Source organism: Pseudophryne corroboree, chromosome 10 (genome assembly GCF_028390025.1).
Source record: "Pseudophryne corroboree isolate aPseCor3 chromosome 10, aPseCor3.hap2, whole genome shotgun sequence".
NCBI lineage: Eukaryota > Metazoa > Chordata > Amphibia > Anura > Myobatrachidae > Pseudophryne > Pseudophryne corroboree.
Window position 1 is genome coordinate 25,935,548 of NC_086453.1, and position 22,652 is coordinate 25,958,199.

Genomic DNA, 22,652 nt, shown 5'->3' on the forward strand with positions numbered 1-22,652 from the left:
TGTGCAGCCTCTGCTCAGCCCAGGACTTACTCAGCCGCTGCAATCACTTGAGCCTGTTCGGAACTGGAATTGACATCAGACACCCGCCCTGCAAACGCTTTGACACGCCTACGTTTTTCCAGACACTCCCTGAAAACGGTCAGTTGCTACTCACAAACGCCTTCTTGCTGTCCATCTCCTTGCAATCGTCCGTGCAATCTCTTTTTTTGCACCATCCCGTCGCAGGGCGCCGATCCCTGTTTCAGTGGCCCGTCACGTCTGCGCAGTGCGGTGCATACGCATGAGCAGTTCGGATATGATCGCAGGCTGTGAAAAAATGCAGCCTAGCAATCAGGTCTGAATTACCCCCTAAATTTCAGTTTGCTGCAGTATTGAAACTCTGGTTAAGTTAGGCCTAAAGAGTGAAAAGTATGGCGCACACTCTTTTTGAAAAGGGCAGCTACTTGTGCTGTGGCCAGCGGAGTTCCAATGTCAGCCATGCAAGAGTTGGGTTGTTGGAAGTCCACGGCTTTTAAGTCCTACATCAGGTTAGATAAGATTTAATGTTGCGCTACTTGCGCCAACCCAAAACCATTGTTTACCTGTACATTTTTTAATGGCTAGCGTTCAAAAATTGGGGGTTAGAAGGAATTTTTATTTTTTCCTCCAAGGGGGCCTAATTACAATTGGCTGAATCTTAAGGTCCACGGGAGGTTGTTTAAGTTTTCGCCTTCACTGTATTTTCCTAACACAGTTAGGTTATGTCCACACAGTTATGTCCAGTTCTGGAGCCCATATCTCCAGAAGGATATAAGTATATTAGAGAGTATAGAAAGAAGGGCAACTAAAATGGTGCACGGCCTACATCACAAAACTTACCCGGAAAGGCTAAAAGATCTTAACATGTATAGTTTGGAGCAGAGAAGGGAAAGGAGGGACATGATAGAAACTTTACAGAAAGGGTAGTGGATAAGTGGAATAGCCTCTCATTAGAGGTGGTAGAGGCTAAGACTGTAGATCAATTTAAACATGCTCGGGATAGGCATATGAATATCCTGAACAAAGAATTAAGGTTCAAAAAGGGTTGAGATTGCCTAAAGGATAAAAAAAAAAGAGGCAGACTAGGTGGGCCAAGTGGTTCTTATCTGCCGTCAAATACTATGTTTCTATGTTTTCATTTATTTCACTTACACACATTTTTTGGGTGAGGTATCTGACAGTAAGGGTGTTTTTTCTTACAGCAATCACTAAGTCACCGGAGCAAATATGGCTAGTGGGCGATACATATATTTTTTAGGCTGAGCGTCACTCTCTTGCTGGTAGGGTGTTAGAATTGTTAGGTGGAGAGTCAATTCAGTAGTTAGGAATAAGAGGCTTGCATGGTCTGACTTGTTAGGCTTAGTTTTTCATCAAGAGCCGCAGTGGGGAAGGCCCAGTTGGTTGGTGGTTCACCTGGGCGGTAACGATATAGGCCAAGTGAAAGGTATCGATCTTATCTTACGAATCAAAGCAGATTTAGGGAGAGTGCTTCTTTGTTGGGCTGAGGTGTGTTTGGTCACGGTGTGGTCTGAAATTATACCCAGGTTTGTGTGGCGAGGCTCATGAGATCCAGCAGCTTTGGATAAGGCTAGAAAGAAGATACATTTAGCGGTTTCCAAATTTGTATCTTCTAAGGGTGGTGTTGTTGTGAAACATCCTTTGTTGTTCCAGCAGAGTCCTCATTATTTTAGGGTGGATAGTGTACATCTTTCTCCGTTAGGTGTTGGAATTTTTCGTAAAGGTATTTTCTCCTTCTTAGATTAAGTAGGTTATAGGTCTGAGTTTAATTTTCCCATATAGGGTGGCAGGCTACAGTTCTTAGAACCTGGTCAGGCTTGGACTGGCTCACAGGGGTACAGGGGAAACTACTGGTGGGCCCCACTGCCTGAGGGCCCACCTCCTGCTTTAAGGATCAGGTTCCAGACTGTACACTTGAATTATACATTATACCTATGTTACCTTATACTGGACTACGGTATATTCTCTACAGTGCATTGCTGTTATTAATCTGTTACATTATCATGCATGCAGCAGCTGAATTTACTGTATATATTTATGAAGGGGCCCAGAGGTGGTAGGCCACACCCCCTCAGCAGACTGACCACACCCCTAAACATGGGTCCCTACCACGGCATTCCCCAGGTCCGACACTGAACCTGGTGATGGAGGTAAAGCGCTACTACCGGCGGTGACAGGGGCACTTACCCTTTTGAAAGACGGCGGGTGTGTCTTGCCCTTGCAGCGGGACAATGGACGCTTCTCTGTGGGAGCATCCCTACTGTGCCGTAGTAAGGGGTGGTGAGTCCTTCACAGTGCAGGTTATGCTTATACAGAGTAGGGCTATTTTTAAGAGATTATTACCAGTTTATTATTATTACCAGTTATTTATATAGCGCACACATATTCCGCAACGCTTTACAGAGAATATTTGATCATTCACATCAGTCCCTGCCCCAGTGGAGCTAACACTCTATATTCCCTACCACATGTACACACACATTCACACTAGGGTTAATTTTGTCAGGAGCCAATCAACCTACCAGTATATTTTTGGATTGTGGGAGGAAACCGGAGTACCCGGAGAAAACCCACGCATGTACGGGGAGAATATACAAACTCCACACAGTTGGGGCCATGGTGGGAATCAAACCCGTGACTTCAGTGCTGTGAGGCAGTAATGCTAACCATCCGTACTGCCCACAAGAGATCTAATTGGCTGGAGCTGGTAAATGGTAGCGTCTTCCTTGCCACCTTCTATGAGTAAAATCTGGTCATCCAACTAATAAATGTCATGACCTATAATCCAAATGCAGTGGCGGCTGTGTCTTTATTTCTTAGTTAATAAATGAGCTTAAAGTGTGTTATCAAGGATCAATTACAATAAATTATTGCACGCCTTAGCAATTAAGAAACAGCACTTACTTCCCAAGGACAAAAATGTTGTTACATAGTCTTATCACTGCTCCACAGGCTTTCACTTAAATGTACATTATATTGTCACTTCTCAGGCACGGTCTGTGTGTTGTCTCTCCCTCTCCTGCGCTAGCTGTCTGACTTCCTGATGAATGTAATAAGGAGGAAGGACGTTGTGTACATTGTTGCATAACAGGATTATGTAATGTGTACCATAGGTAGCAAGATGAATAAATACATTACTCACAATTATGTAATTAGCAGGTAGCAAAGAGCATCTCATAGATTGATACATAGATAACTAAGAAAACTGGATGATCCAGTTATTTTTTTCCCCCAAAGACACTGTCTTCAAAAGACAAAATAATTATTGGGAAAAGGTGAGGGTATAATTAGTAGAACATCAAACAGGAACTTAAGACATACCTCCCAACATGACCCTCTCCAGGAGGGACACAATGCTCTGCTTCTGGACTTCCCTTAAAGTATGATTGCTCTCACCTGTGCTGAAACACCTTTCTTATCCATTAACCTGTTCAGCACAGGTGATGGCAATCATAAATTAAGCGGGAATTCCAGGAGTAGAGGATTTTGTCCCTCCTAGAGAGGTGTTGGGAGGTATGCTTAAGGACGTTCCGTATACTTACAGTGTGAATAATGAGACATTAGGTAAAGAGCTTGTAAAGCTGATGAAAATTAAGACAATTGAATCCTGTTTTCTCTTAAAGGCATGGAGGCCTTAATAGCATACCTCTCTACTTCAGAAGGCAGCAATGCAGGTTGCTCAGGAGGAGGGGGCTGAACCTCACTGCAAGACCCTTGTTTTTGTCATTTTGGGGCTCACCTCCCTGCATTTATTAAGTGATTGCCGGCTGCTTTGCACAGGCACTCCCAACCTGTCCCCCTTCCCGCTGGACACTGCAGCCCGCGTGTGGGACAGCCTATTTGGACACTATCCGGCTGGGAGGTACAATATGTTAATAGTGTTTGGCATATTTGCGTATTGTTGAGTATTGCAAATGCCGGGAATCATTTTATGCTATCTCTATTGACACAGTATGCCAGGGTAGAATGCTGGGGCCCTCACCAGTCCTGTGTCTCTCATAGGCGAACGCAGGGGGGGGGGGGTTCTGGTTGCCCAGAAACCCACTCCTCTTGGCAAGTGGCTCAAGTTCTGACCAAAATAGCATGGTATATAATACAATTACTAGAGCTGTAGCCACATCATGCAGTTTAAGGGACAGACCAGAGTTTCTACACATGCCCAGTTTGCTGTGTGTGTGGTTCTGAGTCTCCAATCAGTGGATTGGACCAGAGAGTATCTACCAGGAAGAAGAGACAGGAGCCTTACCATGAGGTGGGAGAATGTGTGCTTCGAAAGTGCAGTACTGGTTCTATTATGTTTGTGTATTTATTATAGTTTGTTTAACCTTTTCCCGACCACTTATTTATATCATTTGCTGTGCCGCAGAGTGGGAGATTGTGGATTGCTTGCCACTGTCTCTATATGCAGACACTGTAGGATGCACGTGCCTTGCACCATTTATTGATTTATATGCATGCACAGTGGCAAAAAATAGGTAATTCATGTGATTTATCCTAGGCCCCAACCATCCCTATTTTGGCAGGACAGTCCTGCTTTTCGCACACTGTCTCATCGTTTCACCTGACGGCCATTGTGTCCTGTGAGGGGAGGGGGGGGGGGGGGGGGGGGGCGGGGACACTGTCACCGCTGGATTGATGACGTGCACCCTGCATCAATTTAGTGCCGCAAGAGTCTGGGGCTGCTCTGACTGGGCTCACCCCCCGTTTGACAGGGACATGACATTTGGACATGTGCCGAAAATATTAGGGGGTGTGGCCTAGCAGGCATGTTTTCACAATGTTGGGAGGTATGGAATTATGATATAGAAGCCAGTACCACCCAGATTTTGTATTATGTAAGGACTACGGGGGTCATTCCGAGTTGATCGCTCGCTAGCAGTTTTTAGCAGCCGTGCAAACGCTATGCCGCCGCCCACTGGGAGTGTATATTAGATTAGCAGAAGTGCGAACGGTTGTATCGCAGAGCGCCTGCAAAAATTTTTTGTTTAGTTTCAGAGTAACTCAAAACCTACTCAGCGCTTGCGATCACTTCAGACTATCCAGTTCCGGATTTGACGTCACAAACCCGCCCAGCGTTCACCCAGCCACGCCTGCATTTTTCCTGGCACGCCTGCGTGTTTCCGCACACTCCCTGAAAACGGTCAGTTGCCACCCAGAAACGCCCTCTTCTGCCAATCACTCTGCGGCAAGCAGTGCGACTGAAATGCATCGCTAGACCTTGTGCAAAACGACATCGTTCATTGTGCCCGTAAGTCGCGCGTGCGCATTGCGCAGCATACGCATGCGCAGAACCGCCGATTATTAGCCTGATCGCTGCGCTGCGAACAAATTCAGCTAGCGATCAACTCGGAATGACCCCCTACATCAGATAAATGAGGGTAACAAGATGGGGAAGGATTATGGGTAAGTGACCAATACCATGGCTCTCTAGTACGTGGCAGCCTCTGCTCGCAGGATAAGTAACATTAGGTAAATTCCTGCACCAATAATACACTCATTTCCTAATATTTCCATCAGTTCTTCCAGAGAGCCACTAGTATTAGAACTTCCAGTGATTTGGTTCTTTAGAAATCCGAACCCACCTGATTATTGTGGATGCAAATTGAGTCCCGGTTCTGATCTCCAGAGGAGATCTGAACCAAACCGGATCCAAGTCCACAGTTTGGAATTTAGAATTTATATCCAAATTTCGGATTTGGTTTGCTATAATGACATGATTTTAGCTGTAAATCTAAAACCCATATAAGACATATATTGAAGAGAAATAACCTCCTTTGCAAGCTACGCGACACAGAGACAACCCCACCAGCAGTCACCTGTTACACAGGTCATCCCCTTAGCAACCAATGAACTGTTGTATAAATACTCCCCAACTCCCGCTCACCTGTTGCACAGAAAACTTAATTTGCCAATCATATATTCCAACAATTTTTGTTGTTAACCCCCCTCTCCCGCCCCGCCACAAACAGCCAGTCCCCCTTTCCAACACATTGCCCCAGTTCTTTTTTTTTTTTTTTACATTCAGGGTACATACTGGCTGGACAGCTTTATTTAACCTTGATGACGTATTTCTCCCCTCCGGGAGTAACCCGGACAAGAGATGTTGATGATGCCTGATGGGGTGGGATGGATATTTTGCAATATACGTCCCCTATGCTGAGGTGAGGCCAAACTGATGAGATTGTGATAGAGTTGTGTTAAATAGGCCCTGCTTCCTCAAGGACCCACAAATCATATAATTATGCTCCCCATACTATGCAGGAGGGTCTACTGGGGTTCCCAGGAACTCCCTGAAAATTTGAGAGTATCCCACACAGCGGCGGCTCCTACCATCTTGGGGGAAGAGTAGGGCTGCCACTGGCGATGCTGTCTGTCCTCCCCTCCTTGTCCCCACCGCTACCTGGGACTCGGCGCCTGTGCTATGTGCAGTTCACAGATGCCAAGACCCGGACGGTACTGCGCATGTGCAAAACCACAACTTCTATAGACTGCATCGGCTGTAGCCCATAAAAGCCGGCCAGGGCCTACAAGACAGGGAACTGGTTTCCTACAGGAAGCTGGCTCTCAGCCTATTGCAGCCCGGACTGGCAGTCCTGGAGGTAGGAAACACCTCTCAATGGGACTGGCTGTAGTGTCTGTGATTGGCAGGTAGGACTTCCAATAGAAAGTCACTGCCAGGCACAGTGAAGCCAGTGCAGTCTCAAACCCTGCATCTGACTTCACTGACAGTGAGCTGGGTGGCGGATTTTATGGGGGGGGAAGGGGGGGGGGGGGGGCTGCAGTCCTGCAGCCCGTAGGTAAAAACCGCCACTGCTCCCAGGTATCCCAGGAGAAATGTGTAAGTGTCATACAACTTAGATTTCAGCAAAGACACAATCTAAATCTCTCTGCACAAGTTACATCTGCCCCACCTGCAGCACAGCATGGTTTGACACAGGTCCACAGTTTATTTATTATTTAATAACAGTTTCTTATATAGCGCAGCAAATTCTGTTGCACTTTACAATTGTACACAATGATAAGACAAAACTAGGTAATAACAAACTGTCAGAGGTAGGAAGGCCCTGCTCGTAAGCTTACAATCTATGGGGAAATAGGCATGTATATACAAGGATAGGTGTTATCTATTGCAGAGTTGTCCACCAGATTGCAAAGGTTCTTGGTGGGCTGCATGAAATCACATTACAGCAGTGATGAACCGGGGTCAGGAGGAACGGAAAGTGAAGAAAGAGGAAATATGTGAGGATATGTGTGGACTGTACTGTGGGCATATAATTGGATAGGAAAGCATATAAAGGTTATGTGAGTGGTTCTGGAAATTGATAAGCTTGTCTGAAGAGGTGAGTTTTCAGGGAACGCTTGAAGGTTTGGAGACTAGGGGAGAGTCTTAATGTACGTGGTAGGGCATTCCACAGAGTGGGTGCAGCCCGAAGAAAGTCCTGCAATCGTGGGTGGGAGCGAGTAATGAGTGTGGATGAGAGACGTAGATCTTGTGAAGAGCGGAGAGGTAGGGATATATTTTGAGATGAGTGAAGACATGTACGTTGGTGTAGTTTGGTTAATGGCCTTATTTGTGAGTAAAAGTATTTTATATTGAATGTGGTAGAATACCAGTAACCAATGGAGGGACTGACAGAGCGGATCTGCAGACGATGAACATCTAGCGAGGAAGATTAGCCTCGCAGCTGCATTCAGAATGGATTGTAGTGGTGAGATCCAATGTTTGGGAAGACCAGTCAGGAGATTATCCCAATAATCAATGCGGGAGATAATAAGAGCATGGATCAGAGTTACTTGCTCCTTTCTGCTTTGCTCCAAACTCAGCCCTGCATGTTGAAGGACATTGGCTCCAAATGATCCTAGAAGTCTGGTGAATTAGTCAGGACCATACAGTCCTCTAAGGAACTATTGAGTTATAAGCCTAGCGCTTGGCAGTGACTGTATAGGTGAAGGCGACGTCACCTCTGCTGATACTTTACATTTGTGGGAGGGATTCTAAAAATCTTTCCACATACCTCAATGGAAACCTAGACATAATTTCCTCCCACCTCCGAATCAGCACATGTGCATTTATGTGGGTGCTTTGGTAATTTCATAGTATCATAATTTCTGTATTACAGGGTAACTCCCAGGGGAAGCTGCACACTGCAACCTAAATTCTGGTCATACACAGGACTCGCCTATAACCTGACCACACCCACATCCCAAAATCCTATATATGTCTGTGCACCTGCAACGTGAGCAGAAGACGCTGGGTATACTGCACAGGTGAGTACTGCAGGCAGCACTCCCCCTGTATTCGTAACATACGTATCCATTAATGGTGTTTATTTATACATTTAACCAAAATGTATTATTTGTTTATAAAACAAATTGTACTTTTTTTGGCAAATATTTGATTACTTACATAAGCATGTATACATGTACCACACATATTATATACGCTCTACATAATCATGACCCTGTCTTATCAGGCTCACAGTTTTGTATTTGGTCACACAGTTTCTGATATTCAGTGCACTACCTGCTAAATGTATGTCTGGTTCCTTAATCAAATATTATCCAATGTTCCCTGGTATTGCTGTTTGTTATATGGCTGTGCTGTGTATAGTTGTGTATTTTGTGATGTGTATGTGTAATTCTCCCCATTTCTCATGTCCTATGCAGGAAACTGATAGAGGAAATCTATGAAACATGGCACTCACACCAATGCACCTGCTGGTGACTTTTAGTGAGTTCATATCTGATATAATATCATTCATTTATTTGTTTAATTCTCTATCATTTGCCCTGGCAACATTTAATTATCTTAGTAGCTGCTGGTGGCTGTAGTAGAATTCTCTGACATCCGTAGCTGTATCCTGGGTCTCAACTGAAGTGATTGGAAATTATTACATTGGTAACTCTGCAGCACAGGGGATGTTAGGTAGAGATACTGTGACTGCAGCACAGGGGACATTAGGTAGAGATACTGTGACTGCAGCACAGGGGACGTTAGGTAGAGATACTGTGACTGCAGCACAGGGGACATTAGGGAGAGATACTTTGACTGCAGCACAGGGGACATTAGGGAGAGATACTGTGACTGCAGCACAGGGAAAGTTAGGGAGAGATACTGTGACTGTAGCACAGGGGAAGTTAGAGAGAGATACTGTGACTGCAGCACAGGGGAAGTTAGAGAGAGATACTGTGACTGCAGCACAGGGGATGTTAGGGAGAGATACTGTGACTGCAGCACAGGGGACATTAGGGAGAGATACTTTGACTGCAGCACAGGGGACATTAGGGAGAGATACTGTGACTGCAGCACAGGGAAAGTTAGGGAGAGATACTGTGACTGTAGCACAGGGGAAGTTAGAGAGAGATACTGTGACTGCAGCACAGGGGAAGTTAGAGAGAGATACTGTGACTGCAGCACAGGGGAAGGTAGAGAGAGATACTGTGATGGCAGCACAGGGGGAGTAAGGGAGAGATACTGTGATGTCAGCACAGGGGAAGTTATGGAGAGATACTGTGATGTCAGTACAGGGGAAGTTAGAGAAAGATACTGTGACTGCAGCACAGGGGACGTTTGGTAGAGATACTGTGACTGCAGCACAGGGGACGTTAGGTAGAGATACTGTGACTGCAGCACAGGGGACGTTAGGTAGAGATACTGTGACTGCAGCACAGGGGACGTTAGGGAGAGATACTGTGACTGCAGCACAGGGGACGTTAGGGAGAGATACTGTGACTGCAGCACAGGGGATATTAGGGAGAGATACTGTGACTGCAGCACAGGGGAAGTTAGGGAGAGATACTGTGACTGCAGCACAGGGGAAGTTAGGGAGAGATACTGTGACTGCAGCACAGGGGAAGTCAGAGAGAGATACTGTGACTGCAGCACAGGGAAAGGTAGAAAGAGATACTGTGACGGCAGCACAGGGGAAGTTAGAGAAAGATACTGTGGCTGCAGCACAGGGGACGTTTGGTAGAGATACTGTGACTGCAGCACATGGGGAGTTAGGGAGAGATACTGTGACTGCAGCACAGGGGATGTTAGGGAGAGATACTGTGAAGGAAACACAGGGGACATTAGGGAGAGACACTGTGACTGCAGCACAGGGGACGTTAGGAAGAGATACTGTGACTGCAGCACATGGAACGTTAGGGAGAGATACTGTGACTGCAGCACAGGGGAAGTTAGGGAGAGATACTGTGACTGCAGCACAGGAGACATTATGGAGAGATACTGTGACTGCAGCAGAGGGGATGTAGGGAGAGATACTGTGACTGCAGCACAGGGGATATCATGGAGAGATACTGTGACTGTAGCACAGGGGAAGTTAGAGAGATACTGTGACTGCTGCACAGGGGAAGTTAGAGAGAGATACTGTGACTGCAGCACAGGGGAAGGTAGAGAGAGATACTGTGGCTTCAGCACAGGGGGAGTAATGGAGAGATACTGTGATGTCAGCACAGGGGAAGTTAGAGAAAGATACTGTGATGGCAGCACAGAGGACTTTAGGTAGAGATACTATGACTGCAGCACAGGGGACATTAGGGAGAGATACTGTGACTGCAGAACAGGGGGAGTTAGGTAGAGATACTGTGACTGCAGCACAGGGGACGTTTGGTAGAGATACTGTTACTGCAGCACAGGGGACATTAGGGAGAGATACTGTGACTGCAGAACAGGGGGAGTTAGGTAGATATACTGTGACTGCAGCACAGGGGACGTTTGGTAGAGATACTGTTACTGCAGCACAGGGGACATTAGGGAGAGATACTGTGACTGCAGAACAGGGGGAGTTAGGTAGATATACTGTGACTGCAGCACAGGGGACGTTTGGTAGAGATACTGTGACTGCAGCACAGGGGGAGTTAGGGAGAGATAATGTGACTGCAGCACAGAAGGTAATTGATTTCCTGCCCATGGCCCCTGGGCTAGTTTTTAATACTGCAGGCATTCCACTATGATGGGGTTTAAGCATTCGGACACTCTGTAAGCTGGTATGTAATCATGTAGCAGGCAGTATGCTGGTTATACTGGGCACTCTCCCCTGCTGCAATGTATTCCTGTAGGCACCTCTGCTCTGCTTATATTTAATCTACCTCCCATGTTGAAAAGCCACTGGCCGTACCGTCCCCATTGGCAACATCGGGGGCACAGCAAAGCCTTCTAGGCAGAGTCCCATCTGGAGACACTACCATGTGCAGACCTCCCAACAGTCCCGAATACAGCAGGACAGTCCCGCTAATTGGACACTGACCCGCTGTCCCACTGGTGGGTCACAGTGTCCCGCGGTCGGGGGCGGGATTTGGGAGAACCAGTGATCACTGCTGCTCTGCTCTGCAAAGTAGCCAGTGATCACTGAATAGATGCCGTGTGCATGCGCACAGCATCCATCAGTGCAGGGTGGGGAGCTGGGGGCTCTGGGATCGCTGGCCACGCCCCCAAAATGACAAAAGCAGGGGGTTGCGGCGCTAGGCCCCTCCCCCTTTACCAGAGGCACTGCCCCTACATCTGGGTGCCCACCCCTTTCCAACCCGCAGCCGTGCCTCCGCAGCAGCATGTCCCGAGTGTATGCACTGGAAAGTTGGGAGGTATGCATAGTGCATTAGTCAGTAGCCCTCTGCCATCACTGCTAAGCGTTTACCAGGGGACGCCACGGTGTAGGGAGACACCACTGCACGTCGGCCCTCATTCCGAGTTGTTCACTCGCTAGCTACTTTTAGCAGAAATTCAAACACAAAGCCGCCGCCCTCTGGGAGTGTATTTTAGCATAGCAGAATTGCTAACGAAAGATTAGCAATTCTGCTAATATTAGCAGAATTGCTAACGAAAGCAATTTCCTTGCAGTTTCTGAGTAGCTCCAGACCTACTCCTAAATTGCGATCACCTCAGTCCGTTTAGTTCCTGGTTTGACGTCACAAACACGCCCAGCGTCCGACCAGCCACTCCTCCGTTTCTCCAGCCACTCCTGCGTTTTTACCTGGCACGTCTGCGTTTTTTAGCACACACCCTGAAAACGGCCAGTTTCCGCCCAGAAACACCCCTTTCCTGTCAGTCAGCAGAGCGATTGAAAAGCTTCATTCACCTGTGAGTAAAATAGCATAGTTTTGTGTAAATTTGCTTAACGCGCCCTGAGATGCATACGCATGCGCAGAACTGCCGGATTTTAGCCTATTAGCAATTCTGCTAAAATTAGCAGCGAGCGAACAACTCGGAATGAGGGCCTTCATCCGGTAGGTAAATATGGTAAATACCGGCTACACATTCATTAGTATCATCGTGATAGTAAATGAAATACGCTGCTGGACTTTTGTATCAGTGCCAGATGGAGATCGGAGTCTTGTGGGAACTTCTGCTGGGATAGTATGTAATCTTCATTCTGCAAATACAGGATGTGTAAATCCTCTCTGTATTGCAGGTGTGGCCGCCCTGCTGATATATGCACCGACGACAACTAATTCACAGAGTAAGTGACGTGTATAATAATGCTGCTTATTGTGTGTGAGGGGCCATAGGGAGTAATATGGGGGCAGGTGATGCAGGTGAGACAGAGGAAGAGGAGATAACGCCTGAGCTTGTCCACAACCTGCACAGAGCAAATCTGTACCAGTCCTATACATTCCCCCATGAGAGACCTAATTGCCTGATAAAGCTAAATATTTATCGTGTATATAACCCTTTATGAGGTCTAAGAACACTGTACGCTAGCTACGTAAGAAGTACCGTAAGGGTACGCAAGTTGCGTAACGATCGCTCAGCCGTAGGCGAGACGCTCAAGCGTCACGTTCGCTTACGGCTTAGTGATCACTGGCAGGCACGCTATTGGCTGCCGACTAACGTAATGATTAGCTATAGCGTAGCGGACGCTCGGGACCACGAGGAGATCACCAGCGATGCAGACGCTCACAACGTTAAACCTTTATATCTATACCTTTAGCAATGAAATACACAGTAAACCTTAGTGTGGAGACAATGTGTAAGTGCAACCTTGTGTAACCTGATTACCTACAAAGCTGCTTGAGCGTCACCGACGCTCAGAGAATACTTAACACTATAAAGAATACACAGATACCTGGCTTAGGGTCCGAAACCTATTATATGTATTATGACTATTACTTGCAAAAAGAATCACAGTACAAAGCATACACTACAGTATAACATAAACCAACTAACCAGATAACTACACAGGAAATATAATACAATACAATTCAAGTCTAATCAAGGGAAAATACGAGAGAAAAAGAAGAGAGGGAGAGAGAGAAATGGCTCATAGTAAGACAATATGATTACGGAGAGAACTTACGCACAAGGGGAACGATCGCATGCGCCTCGATATCCAGCTCCCGATTATCAGCAATGAGAACCGTTGAAGAGAGTGAAGTTGGATATGGTCGGCCCGCTATTTATGCCCCACACACAATACAATTCAATGGTCCCTACAATCTCATTGTTCATTGGACGGCTGTTACCAAGTGATACCGGGTCTTGGCTATATGTGTGTGCTTTACATTTGATAACAGCCACTCTGTCGGGTTCCTGTATCGCTGTTAGAAGCCTTTTTATGTGAGCTGCATGCGCTACCGGTGTACCAGCTGCCGTCATGAAATTTCTGAGGCGCCATAGGGCTCCGAAATCATGGACTACCCCGAATGCGTATCTAGAATCGGTGTAGATATTGGCTGACTTACCCTTAGCCAATTCACATGCTCTGGTTAGGGCGACCAGTTCAGCAACCTGGGCTGAGTGAGGTGGGCCTAGCGGTTCCGCTTCTATGGTGTCTTGGTCATCTACGACTGCGTATCCAGTACACAAGTCTCCCGAGTCTGACTGTCTGTGACAACTACCGTCCGTGTAGAACGTGAGTTCTGCATCTTCCAGTGGGTTGTCACTGATGTCAGGCCTTGCGGTAAAATTTTGGGTCAAATATTCCATACAATCATGTGTATCTTCCTTTGTATTAAATCCTCCTTCCCCAGCACTCTCACCTTCCACCCTTTGTGCCTGACCAGGCACACCTGGGAGATATGTTGCAGGATTTAATGCACTGCATCTCCTTATGGTGATGTTTACGGGGGCCATTAGTGCTAATTCCCATCTTGTAAACCTCGCTGATGAGACGTGTCTGGTTTGGGCAGAATTCAATAAGGCTGATACCGCATGTGGCGTATGGATTGTGAGGTTGTGGCCTAGCACGACATCTTCGCTTTTTGTCACTAGCAATGCTATCGCAGCAACGCTTCGCAAGCATGTGGGGAGGGATCGCGCTACCGTATCTAGCTGAGCGCTGTAGTATGCAACTGGCCTGCTGGCATCACCGTGTTTTTGGGTTAGTGCAACCAGCACTTTCTGTTCCGTATAGTTCAAAGGGTTTCCCATAGTCTGGCATACCTAGTGCTGGTGCCTGCGTTAGGCACTGTTTAAGTCTCTCAAATGCTGTTTCGGACTCGTCTGTATGCGAGATCCTATCAGGTTTGTTTGAGGAGACCATTTCCTGCAAAGGTAACGCTAAAATGGAAAACCCTGGGATCCAATTACGGCAATACCCACACATTCCTAAAAACGTTCTGATCTGTTGCTGGGTTTGTGGCAGGGTCATGTCTCTAATTGCTTGGATTCTATCAGCGGTCAGGTGTCTCAGTCCTTGTGTTAGACAGTGTCCCAAATATTTTACCTTAGTTTGGCATAATTGCAACTTGTCTTTGGACACCTTGTGTCCGGTGTCTGAAAGATGAAACAGGAGCTGTTTCGTATCCTTCAGAGATGCTTCCAGTGAATCTGAACACAGTAATAAATCGTCCACATACTGTATCAATACTGATCCACTGTCTGGTTGGAAAGACTGTAAACAATCATGCAAAGCCTGAGAAAATATACTTGGACTATCTATGAAACCTTGGGGTAATCGAGTCCACGTGTATTGGACTCCTCTGTATGTGAATGCAAACAAATATTGGCTGTCAGGGTGCAGAGGTACCGAAAAGAAAGCGGAGCAGAGGTCAATAACAGTGAAAAATTTGGCAGTGGGAGGGATTTGCATTAGGATGACAGCTGGATTTGGCACTACGGGGAACTGACTCTCAACTATTTTGTTAATCCCCCTTAGATCCTGCACTAGCCTGTAACCCCTCCCCCCACTCTTCTTAACAGGGAAGATGGGACTATTGGCAGTGCTGGACGTTCTTACCAGAATGCCCTGTTGTAGCAAGCGCTCTATTACTGGGTAAACTCCTAACTCCACCTCTGGCTTCAGAGGATATTGTGGGATTTTTGGAGCTATCCTACCATCTTTTACTTGTACAACTACTGGAGCTACGTTTGCCATTAATCCAGTGTCCTGTCCGTCTTTTGTCCAGAGTGACTCTGGTATCTGAGATGTCATCTCTTCTACTTGGGATGGATTCCTATTTGTCATAATGGTATGTGACATTAATTTTGATGGGGAGTCTAACATGTCTCGCACTTCCTGAGCGTGTTTCTCAGGTATGTCCAAGAATACACCTTCAGGAGTACAATAAATGACGCACCCCATTTTACACAGTAAATCTCTTCCCAGGAGATTGGTTGGTGCCGATGCAGCCAGCAAAAAGGAATGCTTGGTATGCAAAGGCCCTATTGTAATCTCGGCTGGTTTGCTAACAGGGTAGTGCTGGACTACTCCTATTACTCCCATGGCTGGAATTGTCCTACCAGTGGTCCTCATGCCCACTGTCGAATTTATCACTGACTTGGCCGCCCCTGTGTCTACAAGAAAGTTTAAAGTTTTACCAGCTACATTAATTGCGACCTCGGGTTCACTTTCAAGGTTGGCAATCAATTTCACTGGCTGCAGATTACAGGTATGGCCACACCCCTATTGGGTATGGTGACCTCCCTGAATCCCGCTGGCAGCAACTACTTGTGAGGGAGACAGTTGGGAACTACCAGAGGCATGCCAGTCTCTGTTCGGGGGATATCTTATTGTTTCCCCTGTATGTGGCTCATAACTCCGTTTCTGCGGACCTTGCTCCCAATGTCGTGTGTCGTGTCGTTGTCTAGGGGGTTGGTATGATCTTTGCGAATTTTTCGCTCTACAGTCTCGTGCATAGTGTCCCTGTCTTTGACAAGAATAACATGTTATCATAGTTGACTTACCCATAGGGTTGGATGGTACATACGCAGGCTGCTTTGTGGTCAGAGCCTGTATACTTACTGACATTAGCTTATCACTCTGCGACTCCCTGTGTCTGGTGATGTTTCGGTCGTGATCAATAGCAGCCTCTCTCAAAGTGGACACTGACAGACCTCGCCAACATGGTTGCGTGGTCTGTACCCTTGCCTTTAATGTTTCCTTCAAACCATCCATTAGTACAGATACTGCTATTTCTCGATGGTTTGGATTTGTCCTAATGTCCTCTATACCAGTGTACTTTGCCATTTCTAATAGTGCCCGGTGAAAATATTCTGCAGCTGTTTCTGACTCTTTTTGTTTAATGGAAAATATTTTGTTCCATTTAACAACTGCTGGGAATTGCTCCTTTAACTGTAAGTTTATCCTTCTTACGTTATCTTTGTTGTACACATCTGTAAGAGGTACATCCAGATCTAGTCCACAATCAGCTAAAAATTGAGCTGAGTCGACATTGGAGGGTAAACAAGCTTTTAGCAATATCTGCCAATCTTTATTATTGGGCTCTAAAGTGTTTCCTAAGTCTGTGATGTATTTTTGGCTGGCAACTAAATCTTTTCTAGGGTCAGGGAATTCAGACACTATGGTCCTTAATTCCATTCGGGAAAATGGGCTGTACATGGCAATGTTCCTTATGGGAGTGGCTCCTGATACATCTGTTTTCCCGTTGGGAACTGCTATTACCCTAACAGGAGTAATTCTAACAACCTCATTCTGTGTAGATTCTACAGCTTGTGGTGAAATAGTCTCAGCATAATGCATGGTGCCGTACTTACCAGTTGATACGACCTCACCTATCCCTCCGCTAGGGGCCTTTACTAATCTCGTGGGTGTTGCTGTGCCTACTGTGGTCTCTGCTATGGTGGCTGCTAGAGAGAGCGCTGAAATCGGTGTCGCTTCGTCCTCTTGATCACACTCCTGAGGAAAGTTCAAAACAGGGTACAACTTGCACGGGTTAATACTTGCATGGGTTAATGAGTTAACATTATCATTAACATTTACACAGTTACTAAGTGATTTTGTGTTACACCTTAGTGCGTCTTTCTCCGTAATCAACTTCTCTCCTGATATATATGGTGGCGGCGGGGCCGTGGCAATCAGTTTTCTGCTAGAGCCAGATCCTGCCGCCTGAGCCAAACCTCTCTGTATCTCACCTTCCTGTTGCCACAACTGTAAATAATCATAATGCTGAACTCGTCTCTTTGTTGATTTTATGAGACATATCCTCCTCCTTAAATTTTGTAACACCTCTGGGCTGAAGCTACCTATTCTTGGGAATTTCTCCCGGTCTTGTACCGTCATTCTCTCCCATTCATCACATAAAACCTCTGTGTGACTTCCATATTTCTCACACATGATATACCTGGCCGACCCAATTGGTCGGACCACTGAATCAACCCGAACCGAGGTTGATCGCCCCCTACCTGAACAACTGGCCCCCATAACTCTGCAGGCGTTGCTTGCTCTACCTCTGATCTCTATATCAAGGTCTTCAGCGAACCCTTACAGAAAACCAGATTGTTCACAATAGGCCGACGGTGGCGGTTTACCGAGTACCCCACTCACTCGCCCACGCCGACCAATGCGACCTGATCACACCGATATGGTGCTGGCGCACTCGACCCAGGGCACCTATAAAAACCGTTGTTTACTGGAACATATGAGGGTTATCCGCAGAACACTTACTCTTTCCAGTAAAGGTGAGGTTTGTCAGATAGTTCCTGAGTGACCAGCGAACTTCCCTTCTTGAAAAATAAAAAATTACACAAATCACGTCAGAATGTACAAATAGCGTTTGTGACCCCTTTACTCTAATGGTACTAGGTCAGATTACTAACTACTGTACACAATTACGTGCGGTCCAGTCGTTCAGTACACAAACAACTAAGCTTGTGTACAGAAAGACCAATGGAATCGAAACTTACGACTGCGAATTCCTTCAGCCAGAGCTTGTACGGCCTATATGGGTCTTGCACCAACCCTTCTCGGTGTTGTGCCTCTGAACTGTATAGCGGACTTCCCTGTTTACTGTACCTGGACCTCCTGGTCTGTTATGACCTCCTGGTCTTGTTCTGTACGACCTCCTGGTCTGACCTCCTGGTCTTGTTCTATACTGGTCCGCTATACTCTAATGCTCAAATATTATGTTTAACCAAGGATGCCTCCCTAGCCACCGTGCACGTCACTTACACGCGTGTACCTCACGAGTACTCGACTTTTCTTGTGGTTCAACCTTTAAGTTATATAAACTTATGTAATACAAAAACACTCACTCATCACATGTACCCTTTTGCTTCTATTTCTATTTCTGCGCAGAAATTTTTTTTCTTTAGCCCAGCTGTGTTACCAATTAGGAGCAGGATCTGTTAATTTAAATTTTGGATTTCCAAAAATAGACTTGCGTTATTTATCGCCTGTGGCGCTATTTACCGCTTTGCGTTACTTATCGCGTTGCGTTAAAAATCAACTTATCGTGACTTGAGCTACGTGGGCGTAACCGGACGCTCCGTTGCGTAATGTACGCTGCGTGCGTCCGCCTTTGGATTGCGTACACAAGTCTTTTGTTAGGGACACGTGTACGCAAAGCAAAGATCCACCGTAACACAATTTATATTTTTATCAATGTAGATGATCCCTGGTCATCTACCACACAACACACTGACTTCGCCTTATCTCCCAGGCAAAACTGTGTGTTTGTCTATCTTTTAACTATATTACCTTTACTCTTAAACTATGAAATAACGGCAAATCTTTTTTTAGCACTTCTATCGACTATAAAACTGGCAGACAGGAGAGTGATATACGAAAATGAAAAAGAAGAAATGCAGATATATATGTGTGCGTGCGTGTGTACGCAAGACAGAAAAATACAGTTTTAAAAGACACTAGCGTTTTGTTCTTACCTCCGGTTCCCGGATTCCTTCAGCACTCTTTTATCTAAGCGAAGCAGACGCTTATCCCGTCAGCACTACGAGACAACCTCCCGCCCTTTGCTGAGGGATAATGTCTGCTGATCTACCTAGTGCAGATATGTGAAGGACAGGACGAGCCGCCAATTGATAAAGCTAAATATTTATCGTGTATATAACCCTTTATGAGGTCTAAGAACACTGTACGCTAGCTACGTAAGAAGTACCGTAAGGGTACGCAAGTTGCGTAACGATCGCTCAGCCGTAGGCGAGACGCTCAAGCGTCACGTTCGCTTACGGCTAAGTGATCACTGGCAGGCACGCTATTGGCTGCCGACTAACGTAATGATTAGCTATAGCGTAGCGGACGCTCGGGACCACGAGGAGATCACCAGCGATGCAGACGCTCACAACGTTAAACCTTTATATCTATACCTTTAGCAATGAAATACACAGTAAACCTTAGTGTGGAGACAATGTGTAAGTGCAACCTTGTGTAACCTGATTACCTACAAAGCTGCTTGAGCGTCACCGACGCTCAGAGAATACTTAACACTATAAAGAATACACAGATACCTGGCTTAGGGTCCGAAACCTATTATATGTATTATGACTATTACTTGCAAAAAGAATCACAGTACAAAGCATACACTACAGTATAACATAAACCAACTAACCAGATAACTACACAGGAAATATAATACAATACAATTCAAGTCTAATCAAGGGAAAATACGAGAGAATAAGAAGAGAGGGAGAGAGAGAAATGGCTCATAGTAAGACAATATGATTACGGAGAGAACTTACGCACAAGGGGAACGATCGCATGCGCCTCGATATCCAGCTCCCGATTATCAGCAATGAGAACCGTTGAAGAGAGTGAAGTTGGATATGGTCGGCCCGCTATTTATGCCCCACACACAATACAATTCAATGGTCCCTACAATCTCATTGTTCATTGGACACAGGAATTCGGCTTCGCATTATAACAAAAGGTCATAGGTTGATTCATACAGGTGGGCTGTGACTATTTCCAACTGCTCAGGTGGGAGGGAAACTGGGTTTCCCGCCGCATGGGTAATAAAGTGCAAATAAAGTAAATGTTCATAAACTTCTTATGTCCATAACTATTCGCACGAGCGATTGATCTGCTTCAAACCAACACCGGAATATTTCTAATTAAATATTCTTCCGATGGATACTAAACACCACTGTATTACTCCTATCTGACCCTTCGTATCAAACAAAGAGGGATTCCTCTGTTCATGAACATTCTATATTAACCAAACTTTCAGAATCTATCAAAGGGACCATGATCTACAAAATACATTATTAGTGAAAATATGTAATGATTGAGTCGCACGCTATGATCGCATAAACTCTACCGTAAATACGCATACCATGCGCCTGCGGGTGCCCGCGACTGTGAGTATGCGCACGTACGGGAGAGCGTACGCATGCGCAGCACGGACCTGTGTGAGGTGCAAATATGGTAGTGTGCATAGAGATATTTTTCTGACTTTGACAGCCAAAAGGAACTTACAGCCCTTTTTAGTATGAGGTGCAATCTCTGCTGGTAGAGTCCCGGTACTCCTCATTACAGATAAGATGAATCTTTCGGTCTGCAGAACCTTATTATATCTCTCTCTATGCTATCTTACAGCCACCACTATGCAATGCAGAGAGAACCAAGAATACAAGGCATCTGAAAGTGACTGCCCAACCTGCAGCAACTACAGAACACCTCGTACATGTCCTCCAGGTTGTGTCTGCAAGGAGGGTTTCCTACCCGATGATAATGGAAACTGTGTGGAAAGGGCTACGTGTGAGTCCTGTAAAGGGAACACAACGTACAACAGCTGCGCCTCAATTTGTGGCCGACGCTGCGAGGACAAGAAAAAGGAGGAGACTGATAAAAAGCCAGTAATCTGCCACAATCCATTATGCAAGGGAGGCTGTGTCTGTAAGCCGGGGTATTGGTATCTGAATAACACGTGTGTGCCTGCTCAGGATTGCCCATGAAATAAATAAAGGCCAATAAAGAATTCTTAAAAACACTGACTGGCTTTTGATTCTCTGATATGTACTAAGTGACCAATGTAATTATCGTTTACATTGAGTGGGCCTCAGATCCCTTACTAGTAAGCATTAGTGTGTGCTCCCTGCACCCAGCATTGCATGTACTGTATACTAATCCACACCACCAGATCTCTGCACAGTTTACATTTGCTCAGAGCTAGATTATGGATTTGGGGGGGGGGCTTGGTCACAGGGCTATAACTAGGGGTATGTTAGCGGTGCTGTAGTACAGGTTGCAAGGCACTGGGAGCGGCACTGCTGCTGATCCACGGCAAATTTGTGTGCCTGACGGGTTGCCTGGAACGGCACCCAGCAGCCAGTAGCACCACTGCAGTGCCGCCCAGAGTATCCAAGGCACGCTCCAGACAAACACCCTGCAGAGCTGCCCAGTGAATCCTGGGCTCTGGCCACTGCTCTACTTGAAGGAAACCAGCATCCCCACCCCATAGACCCCTGTTTCAACCCTATTGGGGCACTTCAGATTAGGGGGCCCTAAATAGCACAGTATTTAGGATGCAGATTTTGGGTCCTTGTCCGCAAGCTTTTGTGCCCCCCAACTCAGTCAGGAGCTATGGCTGTAACCTGGACAAATTGAGTAGGGGTCTATAATTACCACTGAGAATGTTGGGAGGAGGTAAAGGTAGACAGTGTGTGAATGAAATTTGGAGGTTGTGACTGTCCAGAATTTTTGTGGGCTGCATTCAAGCGCAGCCAGTATTTACCCTGCATACAGAACAAATAAATGCTTTAGCTCCCCTTGCAGTGCAACATGTGTTGTTCAGGTACAAAGTTACTCTTTTTGCTTTACTTACACCTCAGAATCAGGCTCTAAGGGGGGAATTCAGTTGGGTGCAAAGTATTGGAGGATATTTAATAAATTATCTCCTCTCCAGTGGCAGTTGCAGCACAGTCCAAAATTTTATTTAAATAGGGGAGCCACGCCAACTGCCACCCCAAGCACTGCCAGACATTGCTGTTCGGGACTCACTGGCAGTTGGTGTAACTGCCAGTGAGTCCCGAACAGCAATGTCTGGCAGTGCTTGGGGTGGCAGTTGGCGTGGCTCCCCTATTTAAATTGTGGACTGCTCTGCAACTGCCACTGGAGAGGAGATATTTATCTCCATCTCCAGATAACATAAATATCACATTTCCAGCTTTTATGAGATAATTATGATTTATTAAATATCCCCCTTAGCGAGGTAAAAAAAAACAACTTGTGTAACTTGTGCCCAATTTTAGATTACCGCGTGTATGCAAGTCCCCAATACCTGTGGTATACAGGTTTTTTGTTTTAAATGATCGATTTTCAGTGATTAAAACCCTGTGGCGTGTGAAGAGAAGAATGATACTCACCTGTCTGGTGGTCTCTGGGGGTTTAAGCAGCTTCTTGTGGTCTCCCCTCCATCTTCCCACTGGGAAAGGGGCTTTTAGGAGGCACAAAGGCTTCTGGGAGATGTAGTTCTTCCAG

At 46.1% G+C, this 22,652-nt stretch overlaps 1 long non-coding RNA gene across 3 annotated transcripts in view; it reads left to right on the forward strand.

Moving 5' to 3' along the window:
• Positions 1 to 21,135, forward strand: part of LOC134966910 (uncharacterized) — a 118,751-nt gene extending 97,616 nt beyond the window's left edge. For all 3 annotated transcript variants that reach the window (XR_010188735.1, XR_010188734.1, XR_010188736.1), the window contains 4 exons: positions 8,157 to 8,304; positions 8,704 to 8,767; positions 12,450 to 12,497; positions 20,769 to 21,135. This is a non-coding gene — a long non-coding RNA (uncharacterized LOC134966910). The remainder of the gene's footprint in view (positions 1 to 8,156; positions 8,305 to 8,703; positions 8,768 to 12,449; positions 12,498 to 20,768) is intronic.
• Positions 21,136 to 22,652: the final 1,517 nt, after the last annotated feature.